This window comes from Ixodes scapularis, unplaced genomic scaffold, assembly GCF_016920785.2.
Source record: "Ixodes scapularis isolate PalLabHiFi unplaced genomic scaffold, ASM1692078v2 PGA_scaffold3__209_contigs__length_174095766, whole genome shotgun sequence".
In the NCBI taxonomy this organism is placed as follows: Eukaryota; Metazoa; Arthropoda; class Arachnida; order Ixodida; family Ixodidae; genus Ixodes; species Ixodes scapularis.
This window is the reverse complement of record NW_024609868.1, coordinates 144,412,311-144,431,227: the sequence shown is the minus strand read 5'-3', so window position 1 is coordinate 144,431,227 and position 18,917 is coordinate 144,412,311. Positions and strand designations below refer to the sequence as shown.

Below are 18,917 nucleotides of genomic sequence, written 5' to 3'. Positions count from 1 at the left end.
AACACTAACACAAAAAATAAACAAGAAAGGGAAATATAGGCGTAAAAGGGCATAAAAAGCGACCTCAAGACAATAACACAAGTTAAGTGAAGACAAACATGAATGCAGAAAAATACACATCCAATCAGTCCGCAAAAGTACATTCACCGATTGGCTCCAAAATCAACCGTGGCAAAAAAAAAAGAAAGTAGAAGAACAGAGCATCAACTGCTTTAGAATAGACAGAATGACGAGTAAAGAACTGAAATGTTGTCGCTGAATATATCTAGTGTTTTGGCGAAGTCATTGTATTTCAGTTGCATGTGGGTGACAGGATACCACATATTTGCCGCAAAGTGATCAAATGCGCTATTAGACTTTACTGTAGTGGGGCACACGCACCAAAATAGATGATAAAATCTCAGCAGAATCAATCTGGCAATGAAAACATTTTAAGAGAAATCAAATGTCAGCAGAGAGCCTGTGGGGATAAAAATATTTGATGTTGTAGTAGCTACAGACACTGTAATAACTCCATGGCTCGTTATGCAAGTAGCGGTTGATAAGAATAACATCAGCGACAAAGGATACACTTTCACTAGAAGCATGTCTGCAAAATGCAAGAGTAACAGGTTACAAAAGCCTAAGGATCACATGCCCTTCTACCCTTGACCAAAAAAAATACAACCAAATGTAGAGGAAAAAATACATAAGAAAAGACACGCGTTGCGGTAACTGTAGGGATACGGATGTTACAGAAAACACCAAAATTATTCCTCATCGTTGCAGGTAGCTGGTTCTAAACAAGATAACAATATATGCGCCCGGTTTAGAATAACAGGAAACAGTACAATACAAAAAGCACACTGAAATAACATCATATAATCTGTCCTGAGCAGATTGTTTTGAGAAGCCTTTTCAGCTGTCCCTTCGGATTTATATCGGTAAACGCATCAGGCACACCATTAATAATTTCAGGGACATTAAACGAGCGGAGACTTTTTCCATATTCCGTATAAACACTTGGGAAAACAAAACGCTCACTCGTACGCGAAAAGCGGGGATGAAGGCGAGTGATTTCGAAAGTGCCGAAAATGCTTACTAATGACATATCTTTAAAAAATTGCAGAAAAACGTGGAAGGCAGTAATATTTATTTATTTAAAAACCTTCAAGGCCAATCGGTATTAAAAAGGGGAGAGGGAGTAACAAAATAAAACACAAAGAGAGACAAAAGGGCAACATACAAAAGGTATCATGGCGACTTAGGACGGTAAAGAGTGTCTATAGCATTCTTAAACATTTGGGTATCAACTATATAAATTACGGGAGTCGGAAGGTGATTCGATCCCAAACAAGTTTTAGGGACGAATGACCGTAGAAATACGTTGGTATTACATTTAGAAATTCCAACTTTGAGTTGATGATCGATGTGAGGTGAAATCTAGAACGGTGGGATGAAAAGATGTTGCTCTAAGTTCCGGGTTAGCGTGATAGATCTTGTGGAAAATACATAAACGAGCAACTTGACGTCGGAGACGGAAGTTAGGCAGGAACAAGGTGATTTTCATGTAGCTTACACTGGCAGTGCGGTGGTAGTTGCCTGGAATAAAACGGGCAGAACGGTTTTGGACCGCTTCCAGAACATGAATTAGATTAGACTGACTGGGGTCTCAGATAAAAAAAAGCATGCTCTAATTTGGAGGGAACGAGAGATCTAGACACTGTTGATTTTAAGGCCGACCGTGCGAGAGCAAAGTTTCTTTTGAGGTAAAGTAGCATGTGGTTAGCCTTAATGATGACATATTCAACATGCCGTTTCCAAGAGAAGTTACACGTAATCTGAACGCCCAAATATTTGTAAGAAGAAACAGGGGCCAAGGGGACGTCGTTGAGAAGGTAGAAAGACACATGACGATTAGTACGTGGTATCCTCATAACTTTACATTTAGTAATGTTAAGTTTCATATTCCGAACTTCACACCAGTGGTAAACAGCATTGATATTGTCTGGAGCTTTAAAATTTCACAGACGTTAATACATTTAGTATATATTACACAGTCATCAGTGAAAAGATTAATTAATGATGAGACGCAACTAGGTAGGTCATTAAAGTAAATGAGAAACAGTAGAGGGCCTAATACGGATCCTTGAGGAACACCGGATGTGGCAGAAGTGAGGGGAGACGTGTTCTCATTAGCAGTAACAAATTGATACCGATTAGTTAGAAAACAGGCTATCCGGGCAACTATGTTAGGATCAATACTTAATTTGTTATATTTTAATAGACGCAACTGGGGAGGAACTGTATCAAAATCTAGAAAAACGCAGTCAAATTGGGACCCACAATCAAGGACGGAATGAAGATCGTAAGTAAATGACAGAAGCTGTGTCTCACAGGAGTGAAATTTGCGGAAACTATCCTGACACTTGTTAAAACAAAAAGAATTTGATTCTTGCAAATTAACCAGTTGGGCCTATATGATATGCTCTAGAATTTACATGGTATGCTGGTAAGCGAGATTGGACGATAGTTAAGGAGGCAATGCTTTTCAACTTTTTTTGCGCAATGGAATCACCCTGGCTACCTTCCAGTAGTCAGGTAAAATGACAAGTTTAAGTGACCGAGAAAATAGTTCAGAGAATATAATAGATGAATGCATAATTAAGTTTTTTCATGAACTTAAAGTTAATATTATCAGGACCAGCTGAAGAAGACAGTTTTAAACTGTTTATTAGTTTAGCAATATCAGTGCGGTCAATTACAATGGGTTCCATAGGTATAAAATCATATTCCTGTAGTAAGCAAGATGGCGGGTTATCAAAACTTGAAAATGAGTCAGCAATAACATTGTTCAGGATCTACACATATACGTCACTGGGGATCGCCCGACCGTCCGCACAAAGGGGAATAGACGACTTGTGTTTACTGTTAACAGTGTTACAAAATTGTTTAGGACTAGTGGCTAGTAATGTCGGTAAATTGATATTAAAGAATTAATCTTTGGCGCTTTGAATAGCAGACTTGTACTCGACAAGAGCGTCGTGATAGGCTCACCAGCGATCCGGTTTGTTAAGGCCGGTTCACACGACGGACGGATCCGCAGTCGGATTGATCACGTGACGACATACCCGCGGTTCGTTCGTCTCCCAAGCGCATCCACACGAGGGAGACGACGAGCAGACGCCAGCGAGGACGGACCGAACCTGTTCGCCACCACACAGTGCCGCGAAACTCCAATATCGCAGCATGGCACCGTTGTCCAAGAAAGAAATCGGCGTTGGCTACCGGGGTAAAGAATTGTACGCCGCTGTTCCGTACAGATCGAGAAAAAAAAAACAAAAAAAAAAAAACGTGATAGGCTTCGCGCGAAGCGCCACTAGCTTTACTAACCCAAAGCATAACAGTGGTACAGGCATGGTCCTGTTAGAAAAGGATTCGGCGTAGAAGCACCGAAGTTCTGGGCTCGACCAAGGGGCGTTTGGAGATGCCTTCACGCAATCTGCGCTCGCGCACAACACTCAAGCACACCATAGCCACTTGCTCGGTGAAACCCTGATTGGACATGCAAGAATTATCGCGGCGTGCTAGAGGAGTTTTGACGGGAGCTACTTGACACGAACCTGGAAGAGAACCAGAACCTGCGTCACGTCAGCCGGACAAAGTTTCTGTATGTTTCACGCGTAGAACCAAGAGTCGCGCGACAGAATGAACCAGCGAACGTACGAAACACAACGATGCTCCATTTTTGTTTTAATCGTCCAGAAACAAAAAAAAACAAAAAAAACAAGAAAACCATGTACCGTGGCCTGATTAAACGCTTTTCTAGTGAATCTCCCGCCAAACATCCGCGAGTGGAAAAGGCTCTCGACTTTATCAGTCCGCGCGTACGCGGACGAGGAGCGGATCGCAGGAATCGGTGACGTACCGGTCACGTGGTGCACGGTCCGAAGACGAAAGTCGCGATTCGGTTCGTCGTGTGAGTCGGCTATTAGAGGGCTTAGGGGCCCTAAACAAAAGCTTTTTTTTTTTTTCTGGAAAACCGCTTGAGCTGGACATTGAACCAATGAGAATGAGTACGGGAAGTTATCGATCGAAGCGGAATGTATGTATCCGTGAGTATTATAACAATATCTTTAAAAAGGTTTAAATTTTTTTTTAACTGATCGTTGTGAAAAAGAATCGATGTAGCCACTCATAAAAAAAACGAAGTTCATTGTTAATGGCGTAAAAATTCGCTTTCTTATTATCACGAATGAATCTGATTCTTTTCGAGGAAGTAACTACAAGTAAACTTAAGGTGATCTGTAACGTACAATGATCGCTGAGCTCAGGAAGATGACAATTTTCAGAAACAAGATCGGCTGAAGAAGATAACCTTAGGCCAAGCACACTGGCAGTTGTGGCTGTAACACGCGTTGGGTTTGTGACAAGCTGAGCTAGGTTGAAATCAACGCATACATTTAGAAAACAGAGACATCCTGAAGACTTGGGGGCAACAGAGGGACACACACCAGTCCACACAATGCTACGATAGTAAAAATTTCCAAAGAGAAAGATGGGAGAGACAAGAAACGTGGTTAAAATCAAAGTAAGAACGTTGTGTAGCTCATTGGGGAAGGTAGCAGAATAATTCTGTGGTTTATAACAAACACAAAGGAACTATACGTTTATGGTTTACACTAACGCATGCGCAAATGAATTCAATCAGATCGAAAGGTTCACACAGAAAGATGTCATATTCTCAGATACAGCAATTAACACATTTCCACCGGATCTGAATTCCCTATCATGGTGATAGACATTGAAACGCTTACCCCATGCAATACTTTCGCTGTCACGTATTTTAGCAGAAAGCCACGTTTCTGTAAGAATGACTAAATCAGCAGATGATGATTCTAAAACGTCATTAAGTGCGTGAAGGTTTTTTTTTTTTTTATGACACTCCGTATATTAATAAAACTAATCGAAGTTTGTTCAACAGCTAGGCGATGTCTGTTATTGCTGTTAATCTGACATGACGAAGATGTTTGTGCAGGGCTAGAAGAGGACGTATTAGTCGAAGCGCTCGCTACGGCTTCCTGATGACACCCAAGCTGAACGACGGTGTCAGTTTCCAAACCATAAACAAAGACATTTTTATCGACATAAAGCTTGTTATAACGCAAAGTAAAGGCAACATTGGGATACGAACCCTTCGCGAATTCGATAGCTTACGTCGTGCGTGACCGGTTGCCGGCGGAAATTCCTCGTTTACAAAAACACCGCTGTTTTAGTACTGTTGGGACCGAGCGGTGTCCGTGGTGGTGGAGGGGCGACTCCAGCCAGGCATTAGGCTAGAGCTCAGCGTGAACGACGATGAGCCGTGACCTCTCTCAAAAGTACACTGTTTATTTACATGCTGTACAGTTGAATCAAAATCTGAGAGAACTTTTTTTTGTCGAAGTTCGCTTTTATTAAACTATTCGTTCTCCTTAGGTCTTTAGGTAGGGCTAGGGACCCCACATCGGCAGATGGTCGGCCAATCACAGAAAGGTGCCCCGGTCAAACACCGCCCAGATTCCACTCCCACGCACACTCAACCGCCGTAAACACTTCACTGCCTGTCTAGATGGCACCGAGAGTCCCACCAAAACACCGGCTCGTTGGAATTATTTACATCAATGATCTGCCAGCCATCATTTCATCCTGTGTGTGTTTAATTGCAGATGATTGCGTTATTTACCGGGAAATTTCTACCGACAGTGACACAGCCTTATTGCAGTCAGATCTATCTCAATATCTAACTGGTGCCGCACGTGGCTAATGGAACTAAACATCACCAAGTGCAAGTCAATGCCTGTGTCCCGTCGTAATGCTGTTTGTCCGACTTATTACCTTAATAGCGCTCCACTGGAGCCCGTGCACTGTTATAAATACCTTGGCATCCACATAACATCTGATATTTCATGGAATATTCATATTGAACATGTTATTAACAATGCTAACCGCATGCTAGGCTTTTTAAGAAGGAATTTTAGTTCTGTGCCGTCATCTCTCAAACTTCTTTATAAATCACTTGTTAGATCGAAACTGGAGTACGCAGCCTCCGTTTGGGACCCCGGCTTGGAACACCTCGTTCAATGATTGGAGGCCGTCCAGAACAAATCCGCACGTTTCACACTTTCCAACTACCACCGTACTTCTAGAGTAAACTCCATGAAACTATCGTTATCATTACCCACTCTTGCGTTACGTAGGCAATATTCTCGTCTGTCCCTTTTTCACAAAATTTATCATAATCCGGCCATGCGCCACAATCTACTAACTCCTCCATATTATATTTCCCGTCGTTTAGATCATAAGAACAAAGTGGGCGTCATTCCATGCAACACTAATGCATTTTTATTCATTCATACCGCGCACTTCTGTGGAATGGAACCACCTTCCTCATGACATTGCCACCATTGATAACTTGTGCATTTTAGAGATGCTCTATCTAACTTTTTATTTTTTTGATATATGACTGTGCGTATTTTGCCTGTTGTTATTTCTTTGTATTTCCCACTCCCCTCTGTAATGTCTTCGGACCTTGAGGGTAAATAAATAAATAAATAAATAAATAAAAAAATCCACGCAGCGGGTCAAAACATTGTCCGGGGTCGAGACGTGACGTGCCGACATCCGACCCTCCTTGTCTACCCTTAGAATGAAGGCGTCCGGATGATCTCATCGCCCCGGATCCTGCCTTGGTGTTTCGGTCGTGGTCGTGAAACCTTAGCCGTTTTTTTCGCTGTTGGGATGCTATATCACGGCGCCCGTCTGGTGCGTTCGCTGGGCACGCGTGCTTCCGAAGCGATGATGGCGCCAGACTTGTTGAGTCAGACGACCTTAACCCGCGAGAGGCGCTCGACGAAAATAAACGGCCAGGTGCAGACATTCTGGAAAATGGGGCATTCATGACAGCGTTTAACCCCGACATGGGCCATACACAAAAGTAGCGATATAAAATTCAAGATATTATCTGGAGCCTTCAGGATTGCAAATTTGACAATTAGCGGGCGACAACGGCTAGCAGAGAAGGCACCTATTCTGTGCGCCCTTCAAGTTCATGGCTCGAGGCAACGCCACTCTTATCTTCGCCTCAGGCTGAGCCCATGTCTCACGATTGGAATCCTCAATTCCGTGAAAGATTAAGTTATCTCGCCTGTTTCTATCTTCTAATTCGTCAAAGCGCGAGCGCAGAAGAGCATTTTCTTTCCTAGCTTCTTCGGCAACGCGCTACAGGGCTTGAAGTTCGCTCTGTCATTCGTCAAATTTCAACGCTTTCGTCTCTAAATTGACGAGTCTTTTATTCACGTCAGATAGTTTATTTTCTATCGACTGCTATATTTTCCTTACTTTCTTAATAGAGCTGATTAAGCTGGCTTGACCTGCCTCAAACTTGAGAGTTCGGGCATTAACCCTTACAAAAATATGTATGGACACTTCTAGGACGCTCTATAGACCAGCGTCCATAGGGAGAACAAAAGGCATCTATAGGCAGACCACGACCTCTGTTGCCTCCGTGAAGTCGTCCTATGGCTGCCCTATAGAATATTGGCCAACGGACGTTCTATGGACGTCCTATTCTATGGATGATGTGTGGTCATCCTATACCCTCTCTATGGCAAGGCGCCATATAGAGTCCATAGGGACTCTATAGGGTGTCTACACAGGGTCTTTGCAGTGTCTATAAGGTGGCTACAGAAAACCCATACGAAGCCTACAAGGAGTTCCTAGGGAGTCCACAGGGAAGTCATACGAGGTCTACACAGGGTCCTCATGGGGTCTGCGGAAAAGCCATACAAGGTCTACAGGGAGTCCCTACAGGGTCCGCAGAGAAGCCACTCAGTCTGCAGGGGGTCTGCTACGGGGTCCGCACCGACCAACGTTTCTAGAACAAGTCAGTTGGGAAACTGCTAAAGAGCTTGCTCTGAAAAAGCGGCACCGATCTGTACTCGATCAGCATGTGACTGTTCCGCTTTGGCTTTAATCGGCCACTTTGGCGCCGAAACATATACGGTAGAAGAGGGGTTTCAGGGATGCCAACCCCCGTCTCCCAGGCGGACACGCCGCGAATTGCCACCGAAGTTAGGACGCACCTAAGTCGGGACGCGCTACCTGAAGTCGCCGGTGAGGCATGGCTGTAAAAAAAAAAATATTAATTGTGCCGCAAAACCCTGTAAGCTAAAAGTGTATGCAACCATGAGGCTCTTGTCATTTTGTACTGATCTCCAATAAAGGATTCTACAAAAAGAGCATTTCCCCATTTGTTTTTACGCAAAAACGTGCTCTGTAAAAGTCATTTTAAAAAGTGTAGGGTCCTTAGGGGTCTGCAAAGAAGCCATACAAGGCCTATAGGGAGTACGTAAGGGGTTCACAGGGAAGCCATACGGTGTCCACAGGGAAGCCATACAGGGTCTACACAGGCTCCTTATGGAGTCTGCAGAGAAGCCATTCAGGGTCTGCACGGAGTCCCTACTGGGTCCATAGAGAAGCCACTTTAAGCGATGGTGGTACCGCGGTGTGAGAATCGCACTCCCTAGTTCCTAAATGATTGGTCTCATTATAAAATGGCTTGCCTACACTTTCCTGACGTGAAAAAAAAACATAAAGTAAGTCTCTGATACTGCGCGTATATAGCTAAACAACTATTACTTACGCGTGGCGCGCAGACCGAGCCTAGTATACCGCTTTTTAACGACGATCATCCAGATGACCGCAATTTCGATAGGCACCAGTGCGTCCCCTATGGGTTGTGAAAGTTGCGAATATCTACGGGGGCCGCAGCGACCCACATATACCTACCTCCCACTGAGAAAGTAAAAACATTATTCCGGCACATACTAAACACTTCCATCTCCACAATGAGTATACCCTGAGGTTGGATATGCCTCCAGACATCAATGTAACATATTGATACCCGGAACTTAATTAACAACTCTTTAACTCGGACACCTCGCTACACCCAAAGAAAACGTCTACCCGGCATCACTTTAATAATGCACCAATATATAGCTCACACCATAGAGAGGCAATAGGATGACCATAGACTCACCGGGACCATAGAACGGAAATAGGAAGGAATGAAAAACTTTTTCTTTCGCGAAGATCTCTATAGCGTTTTTGTGTCCATTCTGTGGCAAACCAATGGTCCATAGACAGTCTAAGAACTGTCTACAGTAATCCATAGGATGGACAAAGAGGTAATAGAACGGCAAAAGTAGGGACATAGGACGTCCATACATATTTTTGTAGGAGAACATCCTGAAGTAGTTGTGGCATTTCTTCCATCTCCTTAGTCTTGGTGTCCTTACTCGGGTTGTCAGTTACGAAAGTCGTGCGAAGACCGGGACTAATCTCGACATCTCCGCTCAAAAGTAGTACCAAAGTGCACAATGCATCCAAAGCTATCCGCTATACAACAACACAGCACTTCCGGGCAGGGCAGCACTACGACGCAACGATAATCAGAAATCACTTCTGAAAAATTTTATCCGTTACCCACCTGCAGCAGAAACACCACGGGGTTAGATTGTGACCGCATTCTCTCGAAGCTGCCTCGCCAGCCGAATGCAGCTAACGGCGTCCCCGGTTGGGCCGATAGGGGCGCCGCGTTGCTGGCTTCTCTCTCGTACGTCCATCCAAAGAACAGATTCGTAGGTCTACCCAGCCGACTCTTACCAAACTGTTATGTTCATATTCGCCGCTGTGATTTTGAGCGCTGGCGACGTGTATATGATCTTCGCTACCGAAAGCGAAGCACTCTGGGCTCTTCCGACCAATCAGTAAGCGAAGGAAAACGACCGTTTTTGTCTTTTTTGTTTTGTTTTCGCTCGCTCGTCACTCCAAGCTTTCAAACCCTTCCGCTCGTGCTAAAATCGAAAGTTCGGATTTCACGGTGCAGCGCTGCTGCGCGGTTATAATAATTAGAGATGTACGCCTCTAATTTTACAGAGATTCTGCCGAGTGTGTTGCGTGCCTCATGACGGCGTATTACGGAGTCTACAGCGCGGCGAAGTGGTGTAAAAATTCTTCAAAAGAACTCGGAGTGCTCATTCTCCCGGTTTCCAACAGACGACAGGTGAAGCTCTATATCAATTTTTTTTTTTTTTCAGCGTTTGAAACTTGATTTTTCCATTAGAGCATCGAAATGGATTGCGTATGCAAATCGCCAGGACTTTAGAAGCCTGCCCGGCTTGCTGACGAGCAAGCTGCGCCAGCGTTGTTTGTGCAGCGAGCACTTCGGCTCTACCATGGTTGCAAGCGGTAGGGAGATTCGTTTGTGGAAAAACGCGTGCCCCACCCTTCTTGTTGCGAATCCGTTGCTGCAAGGACTTGCTCCTCCAGGTGAGTTGCTGTCAGAGCAATCTTCAGTTAATCTGACAGCTTCGTTTTTATATCGTAGGATAGAGCACCGATAGAGCACCTACAGTCAGAGATGTAGTCACTCCAAGACAGTAGTTGTTTTCTTTCTTTCTTAATTGCATTGCCTATTAGCGAGTTTGTTTATGGTTTATTTATCGTTTATCCTTATGCAGCTCACCTGCAAGCCTTTTCCTTTATTTCGGTGTTGATTTGTTTGTTTGGGTATTCAGAAGTTTCGTTTGCGGGAGTTATTTATAGAGCCATTTAGATAATTCGATGATAAGTGCTTTTCTCTTGGTTTGTACATTAAAGTAATTAATTTCGTTTTACATGTTTGGCAACTTTACTGCGTTTACTGCCTACTACAGTTCTCAGCTCCCCTTGGAGGGCGGTGGACTGCCAATGGAGTTTGTAGATACGTGTTTCAATAAAAAATAAATTTCAATGAACGTGCTCTTTCTGTTTGATTGCGCTGGTAATATCACGTGAAGCGCAGTTGTTGTGAAGTATGTCGCGCGCGGCTCGTCTGCTAGACCGGTGCCGTGCTGGCCGCTCAAAGCGGCCGGCGCGGCACCAATTTAGCAAAACAAACCAGAAAAAAAAAAAAAAAAAAAGCCGGGGGAGGGGGGGGGGGGGTAGTGCGGGGGGAGGAGGAGAAAGCGAGGAGGGCGCACGCCAACGACAGTGGTGGCGCCATCTATCAGTCTTTCGAGACCAATTTTCGTCTCCGACCGTACGTACGTTCGCCTTTCTGCCACTAGCGCCTCGTGGCGCTAGTTTCTCCTTACCACGGTGGAGGCTACGGCTGCACTCGGCTGGCCTCGCCCACTGGCGATTTCGGTGCGAAGGAGGGGGGCGGTCAGGAAGGTTCCGAGGATGTCGATGGCGATAAGATGACGTACCGTCCAGGAGGAATCAAAGCAGAAAGGTTTAGGTAAACTAAATGATGTTCGCTGAACGGGTCACAGATCACGAACGAAGTGGATTGCATCCTGGCAAGCTGGTCCGGCCGAAGAAGTCTACCGGCAGCAGGAAGGACGTAAAAATCTGCAGCAGAAACACCACAGGGTTAGATTATGACCGCATTTTCTCCAAGCTTAAACTTGGAGAAAATTACCACTTAAACTATTCCTCACTGTTAATTTCCGTAGATGTGTATGCTATCCCTTATAAAATACCTTTTAAGATGCCATAAATCTTACTGTGCCTAAGTGGAGAACAATTTGCATACAAAGTAATCCGATAACGTAACAAGCCGTAGGCAAGAGCACTGGCCAACTTTTTTCGAACTGTAAAAGGAAGAAACATATTTCTGGTATATAACAAACATGATACAGTTCGCAATGTTTTAGCGACATGATTAAGGTGAGAATTACAGGATAGGCCGCTATCAGAGAAAATTCCTGAATACTTTGTCCTATTAACATATCGAAGAGGACTACAGTTACAGCGTACACACCATGACGAATGTAACACTAACGGAAAATCATGGTTGTTGCGCTTCCAAGAATTGCTGAAACACATCACTTCTGTTTTATGAATATTAATTTAAATAAAAATAAAAATATTATCATATTTTGTTTCTTATTATTACATCTTGTGAATTGCTTATGCTTCCTGTCCCTGTGTTTTTCAGTGAATAAAAAATGCATATGGCTATTGTTGCACGTGCTGTTGACATTAAATACCTTTAGTATTAAGTTTCATCTCTTGGTGCTCGCGCAAATAATTTGCAGTCGGCGGCCCGATACCATATGCGAGAAGTTTGGAATAACTTTTGTGTGGCGAAAAACAAATGCTTAATGCGGAATATCGCGACGTAAATACAGTGCACTCGAGCGTTGGAGCAAGAAAATACTATAAGTGATAAATCAGGTTGTCCTAAGAGTATGGCCAACTATGCAAAGGCACTAATGAGCTGGTGAACAAGACCCCTAATTAGAAGACAACATACGTACACAGAATAGCGCGCCGGCAGGCGCAGACGCAAGCACTAAAACACACATGCATACACCCCCCCCCCCCCCCCCTAAAAAAACACGCATACACAGATGGCAGATGCATGCGCGCGGTCGCACAGCACAGGTCTTCGCTCCGTTAAAATAAACGCATTCAATCGAGCTCCCACCACAAATGAGTCGGATGGCACGGTGGCGCCATCTGATGAAGTGTAGCCAAACATTGTTGTCGTGCGATGTGCTGTCGGCAGCCGGCGCTGTCTCGAGGGAAATCGTAAATATCGTCTTTCACGCGGTCTTAAAATTATTTGAATCATCGCTCGCACTGATGTTTTCATTACCTCAGTGAAACTTACTACTCGCGAGTACTAACTTTTCACCTAAGACCTGTGCTTCTGTCACTGGACTGTTTTCTTTTTCTTTTTTTTTTAAAGCAGAACTGAATTCTTACTACAAATCTTATTTCGCACTTAAAGGGAAATTTCGTTGTAATACTACAACGAAATTTCGGCGCTCATATTTTGGTCTATATGTGTTCAAAGGAGCAGCATCACATCGAACATACCAATATCTTGTAAAAAAGTGAAAGCCGTTTACAACTCCCTGTAACACCGAATTAAAGCGCAGCTCTAATTCGGTGTTACAGGGACACTGGGCGCCATGACGAACGGTCACGTTTTGAAGTGCGTGCGCTTGTTTATGCTTTGGTTTGCGCTCTCAACGCTTACGTACTCTTCGCCTGCGGCGCTCTTTCCACGCAAACACCTCGCGACGCAACATGACCATCGTCAAGCATATTTCGATCGTCTGGAGTGGAGCACAGCGGCGGCACTCACTCGCGGATTTGCTAAGCCTACCCGCTTCGGCCCGAACCCGTCACCGGCGAAAAACCGGACGTACTGCCGCCCGACCTCCGTCCTTCAACCTCATGTGTGCTTGATTCTGCTCTGTGCTGGCGATGTACCGCTCAACCCGGGACCGTGTCCTACTTGTCCTCGCTGCTGCAAGCCGCTCTACGACAGCGTGGCGGCGTTACAATGCGACGGGTGCAACATCTGGCTCCACAGGAAATGTGAGCAGCTCTCACTGCCTACCTATCGGCGTCTGTCGAACTGCACAGAACCATGGTACTGCGGCGTGTGCCAGCTGCCATCGTTCGACGACAGCCTTTTCGAAGCGCCGAAGCAGCCTGCACTAACGACGATCGCATGACCTACCACAGCCGGGGACAGACCAACGGCTCCCGGTACCACGGAAACAAGGAAAACAACCTCCTTCTGGTTCTCCAACCTCAGGTCCGTGAAGAACAAAATGCTGGAGTTCCGGGTGCTCACTGAGTCCAGCCCCAACACCATATTCGCCTTGTGTGAGACTTGGCTGGACAACTCCATTTCCGACAGCCAGCTCGTCGACCTGACACGGTTTAAAGTCTACAGGAAAGATCGTAACAGGTCTGGTGGTGGAGTTCTCGTCGCCATACCGTCGTCAATCACATGCACTAGAAGACACGACCTAGACCGGAACGACCTCGAGGCCATTTTTGTGGACCTTCATTCAAAACAGGGCCTTCTACATCTCTGTGTTGCGTACTGTCCCCCCAGCAAGAAAACAGAAAGCCACGATTTGTTACAGTCGTCGCTGTCCTCCGTTACCCTCTCAAAGAAGAAGTACTCCAACGTGCTAGTTGTCGGAGACTTCAATGCGCACATTAATTGGTCAGACTTAAGCTCTCCCAAGCCCACAGGACCATCTGACACTGTCCTCCTCGACCACATAGAAACACTCGGACTTACCCAAGTATGCAGCGAGCCAACTTACGTCACCACCAATAACCAAGTTTCTTTCCTCGACCTCATGTTCGTCTCTAACCCCACACTCGTCTCAAATTGTTTCACAGAACCCAGCCTCACGGGCTCTGACCACAAAGCATTGACTGCGACCACATACCATCATTGGCCTAAATCCGGACCTCATGCCAGACGCCTCCATAACTCTGCAAGATTGGACACCAACCACCTGAATTCGCTTATACACCTCGCCCCTTGGGGCATGGTGTTCCAAGACAACCATGAAGACCCACATGACATATGGCTCGACTTTATGCACGCCATCGAAGCTGAATGCGTCCCCTCCAGAAAAAGCCGAAACAAACCCCGAGCGCCTTGGATAACAAAGGAGATACTGCTCCAAGCCCGACGGAAGCGTAAGCTGTTCGCACAAGCAAAGCGAAACAGCTGTCCCTTTACACTTGAGGCAGCCCGCACCCTCCAGAGAAACCTGAAAAAACAGATAAGAAAGTCTTACCAAGATTATGCTTTGGACATGGCACAACGGGCTGTAAGGGATCCAAAGATATTTTGGGCCTATGTAAGGCGTAACAAACAAAACACGTCTGCTCTAAACATATGCCAGGACGGCAAGGCTCTGAGCGACTTGGAGACTGCGGAACTTTTTAGCAAGCACTTCGCCGCATCATGGACACCACCCTGCAGCCTCTCATCACAACCAGAAACTTGCCCATCATCATCGCAGTCGGCCTCCTCGCCCCACTTAGCCAGTATCATTATCAACGAGGATGATGTCAAGGAGGCTCTCACCCGACTGAGTCCTTCACAGTCGCCCGGTCCTGACGGCATCCACCCTGCGCTCCTTAAAGCATCTGGTCAACAACTAGCCCCATTACTGGCCCGACTGTTCCAGCAGCTCTTGCACACTGGGTGCGTCCCCGCCCCATGGAAGCAGGCTTATGTCACTCCCATCTACAAAGGGAATGGATCCCCAGCAGACAAGCCAGAATCCTACAGACCAATCTCAACAACATCAGTCGTCTGCCGTACCATGGAGCGAGTGTTAAACTCTGCCCTACACAGATACTTAAACGCCCACACTCTTCTGTCTCCAGCGCAGCATGGCTTTCGCCCTGGTCGAAGCTGTGAAACTGCCCTGCTCACTGCTGTTCACCAGATCAGTGACAGCCTGGACAACTCCACGCCATGCGAACTGGTACAGCTCGACTTTACCAAAGCGTTTGATAAAGTAGACCACCAGCTCCTGATAACCAAACTGGAAAGCACCGGTATCGAGGGTCCCCTCCTTCGCTGGCTATCTAACTTCATCCTGCAGAGACAACAAAGTGTGACGTTCCACGGGTCAAGGTCCCAATCCCGAACCGTTCAATCTGGAATCCCCCAAGGCACAGTACTTGGTCCAACCCTCTTTTCAATCTTTATCAACGATATCGTCCAGGTTATAGACTCCGCCACCATCATGTATGCTGATGATCTCACCCTCCTTCAACCGATTCAATCCCAGGAAGACTATAATCAACTGCAACAAGATCTTGATCACATCCAAGCCTGGACGATCAGAAACAAATTACCCCTGAGTGCATCAAAATCTGCTACAATTCACTTCACCACAAAAAGGAAAGCACAGAATCCACCAGTAATTTTAAGTGTTAATGGAACTCCATTGGAACAAAAGGAGAACATAACCCTGCTGGGTGTCACCCTTGACAGCAAACTGAGCTTTACTGCACACGTCCACTCCGTCGCCTCACGTGCACGGCGGATGCTGGGATTCGTGCAAACTATCAGTAAGGGTCTGGGGCCTGCTGTGCTGGCGCAGCTGTACACTGCGCTGGTCCTGCCCCTATTAGAGTATTGCTCGCCTATCTGGTCGCCACAGGGAGCCTCAGCTCAGGCGACACTAGAGACCATCCAGCGGCGAGCAGCTTACGGCGTCTACTGCCGAACCTCTCCAAGTCCTCGCTTTTGCCACGGGACATCTCGACAACCCAGCTCTTGAGAGCAGCCAAGTGGAGTACTCTGTCCCGCCGGCGAGATGTAGCCACCCTACGGTTGCTGGCTCAGGTGATTGGTCCTGGGATTTCGCAGGACGACTACCTTCGCTCTGTGCCCCGTCGCAACGAACGAACCGGGCGCATAGACCCTCTCTTCGCTCGGACCCAACGGCACGACAACTCATGTCTCCTCCGGGCTGTGAGACTTTGGAGGTCCCTGCCTGACGCCATCACCAGCTTGCCCATCACAGACAGAGACGAGGTGACACAGTTCTGCAAGGCAGCAGCCAAACACCTCTAAACACCCACGAATGTCTTGCATACCTCATCATACGTCACCCACCTCACTTTTCACCCTCTTCACCATCCCATCATCATCGTCCCACACTTCTCAAGCCAAGAAGCCTCGTATCGCCATCATCGTCTAGCTGGCCACATAGGCACATATGTGTACGGGCGGAAACGCCTTCTATGCGACCTGTACTTAAATGTACAAATAAATATCTATCTATCTATCTATCTCTTGAGGAGGAGGAGGGAAGGGTACTGGGGGGGGGTGAAGTGACCTGGGGGGGTCACGTGACCTTGGGGGTTCACGTGACGATGCCGATGATGTCATCAGTGACGTCACTGATGACGTCATCAGTGACGATGACGATGCGGACTCCGATGACGTCATCACCGATGATGACGATGACGATGCGGATGTCGGTGACGTCATCAGTGACGTCACTGATGACGTCATCCGTGATGATGACGATGACTTGCGGATGCCGGTGAGGTCATCAGTGACGTCACTGATGACGTCATCAGTGACGATGTCATCGGGGAGGTCACGTGACCTCGGCGGGGGGTCACATGACCCTGGGGTGGTCACGTGACCTCGGGGGCTGTCACGTGACTCCGGGGTGGGGTCACGTGACCATCCAGGTCACGTGACCTTGGGGTGACCTTGGGTGTCACGTGACCTTGAGATGACCTTGGGGGTCGCGTGACCTTGGGGTGACCTTGGTTACGCCGACGCCGACGGCGACGCCGACGCCGCTCTAGCCGGGAACGGGCCCCTAAGAGCTGCGCTCTAAAAAGTCACGAAGAGGAATTTTAAAACAAATTAAACGATTAGCAAAGAGCACCTGGTGGATGTCGCTAACGCCTCGCTTGTAATGCCCGTCTAGGAACCTTGACAGCTAGTGACGGAGATTGTCTCGTCACGACGAGAAAAGAGGGGCAGGAGGTACTCCCCTCTTCCCGAGAATGCCTCTTGTGTGTCGCAGAAGTCGCTATTGTCCCTCTACAAGATTACAGAAGATTAACCCGTCACTCAAACGTCGTACAAAACCAGCCGCTTCGGTGGCTGGAACGACTAGGCCATCTTCTCGACGTCAGCCTCGCCGTATCTTTACTTGTCCTGAGACGACCTACGTCACAATTGCGTTGGTTGTCACGTGGTCTCCGCTGGGCCTTCTCCGAGCGCTTGCCAGAGTGGACCGTTTATAAAGAAAAATACAGCCAACAGGCTCAAAATACAAACGTGCCATTGCCGTTCACGGATATTGTGGATCATATCCAACCTATTTTTGAACACGACGAGAATATTTCAAAGTTCGTTGAAGTGTCCCTTTAATAGTCAAACGTGCCATAGCGGCAGCTAAGAACGTCGACGGCGGCGACGGTTCATCACGACACGCAGATTTTTTTCGGTTGGTCATCAGTCACCTAGCTGTGTTTGGAGATTTATATTTGTCCTTTGTCCCCCTTGTTTCCCTTCTCCAGGGGTTGTCTTTGACGGAAGTGAGTTGGACGGCTGCCGAATACCTACAAAACGGGGTCGGCCGGTCCCGCCATGCCAATGGAAAAAAAAAAAGGAAAAAATATAGAAAAAAAAAAGCATAGGACAGGCAAAAAAATAACTTCGAGACACTCCGAGAAGCCTTGCAAAACTTCAGAAATTAACCAGATAAAGGCGTACAAGGAGAACGTGACTGTCGCGTTAAAATAGAAAAAAAAGCTATTTCGTTTGATTAATGAGATATGTGGGACGGGTAATGTATTAGTAATTTTTCCAGGAAATAAAAATGTTTTAAGCTCAATATTTACGCAGTAACACGCAATTTAGATGGAGGTCACGACATGCTGTGAGCCTCACCCACAGATCAGTGGGAGAGGCCCATTACTCCTGGCTTGGCTTGGATGCTCGGGTGAACACGCCAACAGCCTAGTGTCGCCCTTTGGCAACGCCCGGTGCGTCTAGTCTGGCGTCTGTTACCGCCTGATAGTCGTGCGAGCGGACGCGCGGCAACATCTGACATCATCTGCTATTTCGCCCCCGTCTATCGTCGTCTGCAATGCCCTTGAGATGCGAAAACTGCGCGTCAGCGATAGTTTTCGCCTTCGTCCGTCTGCTATTGTATAGCTCCAGCATTCTCTGTGGAGCGCAAGATTGTCCGCTTCTTTTGCAGCGGTTCTGGCGACGTTAGAACGCTGAGCTTCGATTGGCCCTGCTTAAAGGATCGTGGGTAAACCTCAAAGCAATCTGCCTTGAGGTCTACCCACTATTCTGCAATTAGGCCCAATCAGATCTGGGCGTTTTGACGTCACCACAGCCCCTGCAAACGAAGCAGACGAACTTACGCTCCGCATAGGAGTCACCACTAACGGGAAAAAATGGCGGTTAAAAAGGAGTAGTGCCGTGCCCTATGTGCCAGATCAACGCACAAAGCTCGGGATTCGGAAGTCAAACGTTGAACTAAAATGGTTTGCCCCGAAGTTTATTCACTACGTTTTAAACC

General features: G+C 46.7%; 1 pseudogene; it reads right to left on the bottom strand.

The window, feature by feature from the left end:
• Nucleotides 1-212: 212 nt before the first annotated feature.
• On the bottom strand, nucleotides 213-13,681 carry LOC115330781 (annotated as a pseudogene).
• Nucleotides 13,682-18,917: the final 5,236 nt, after the last annotated feature.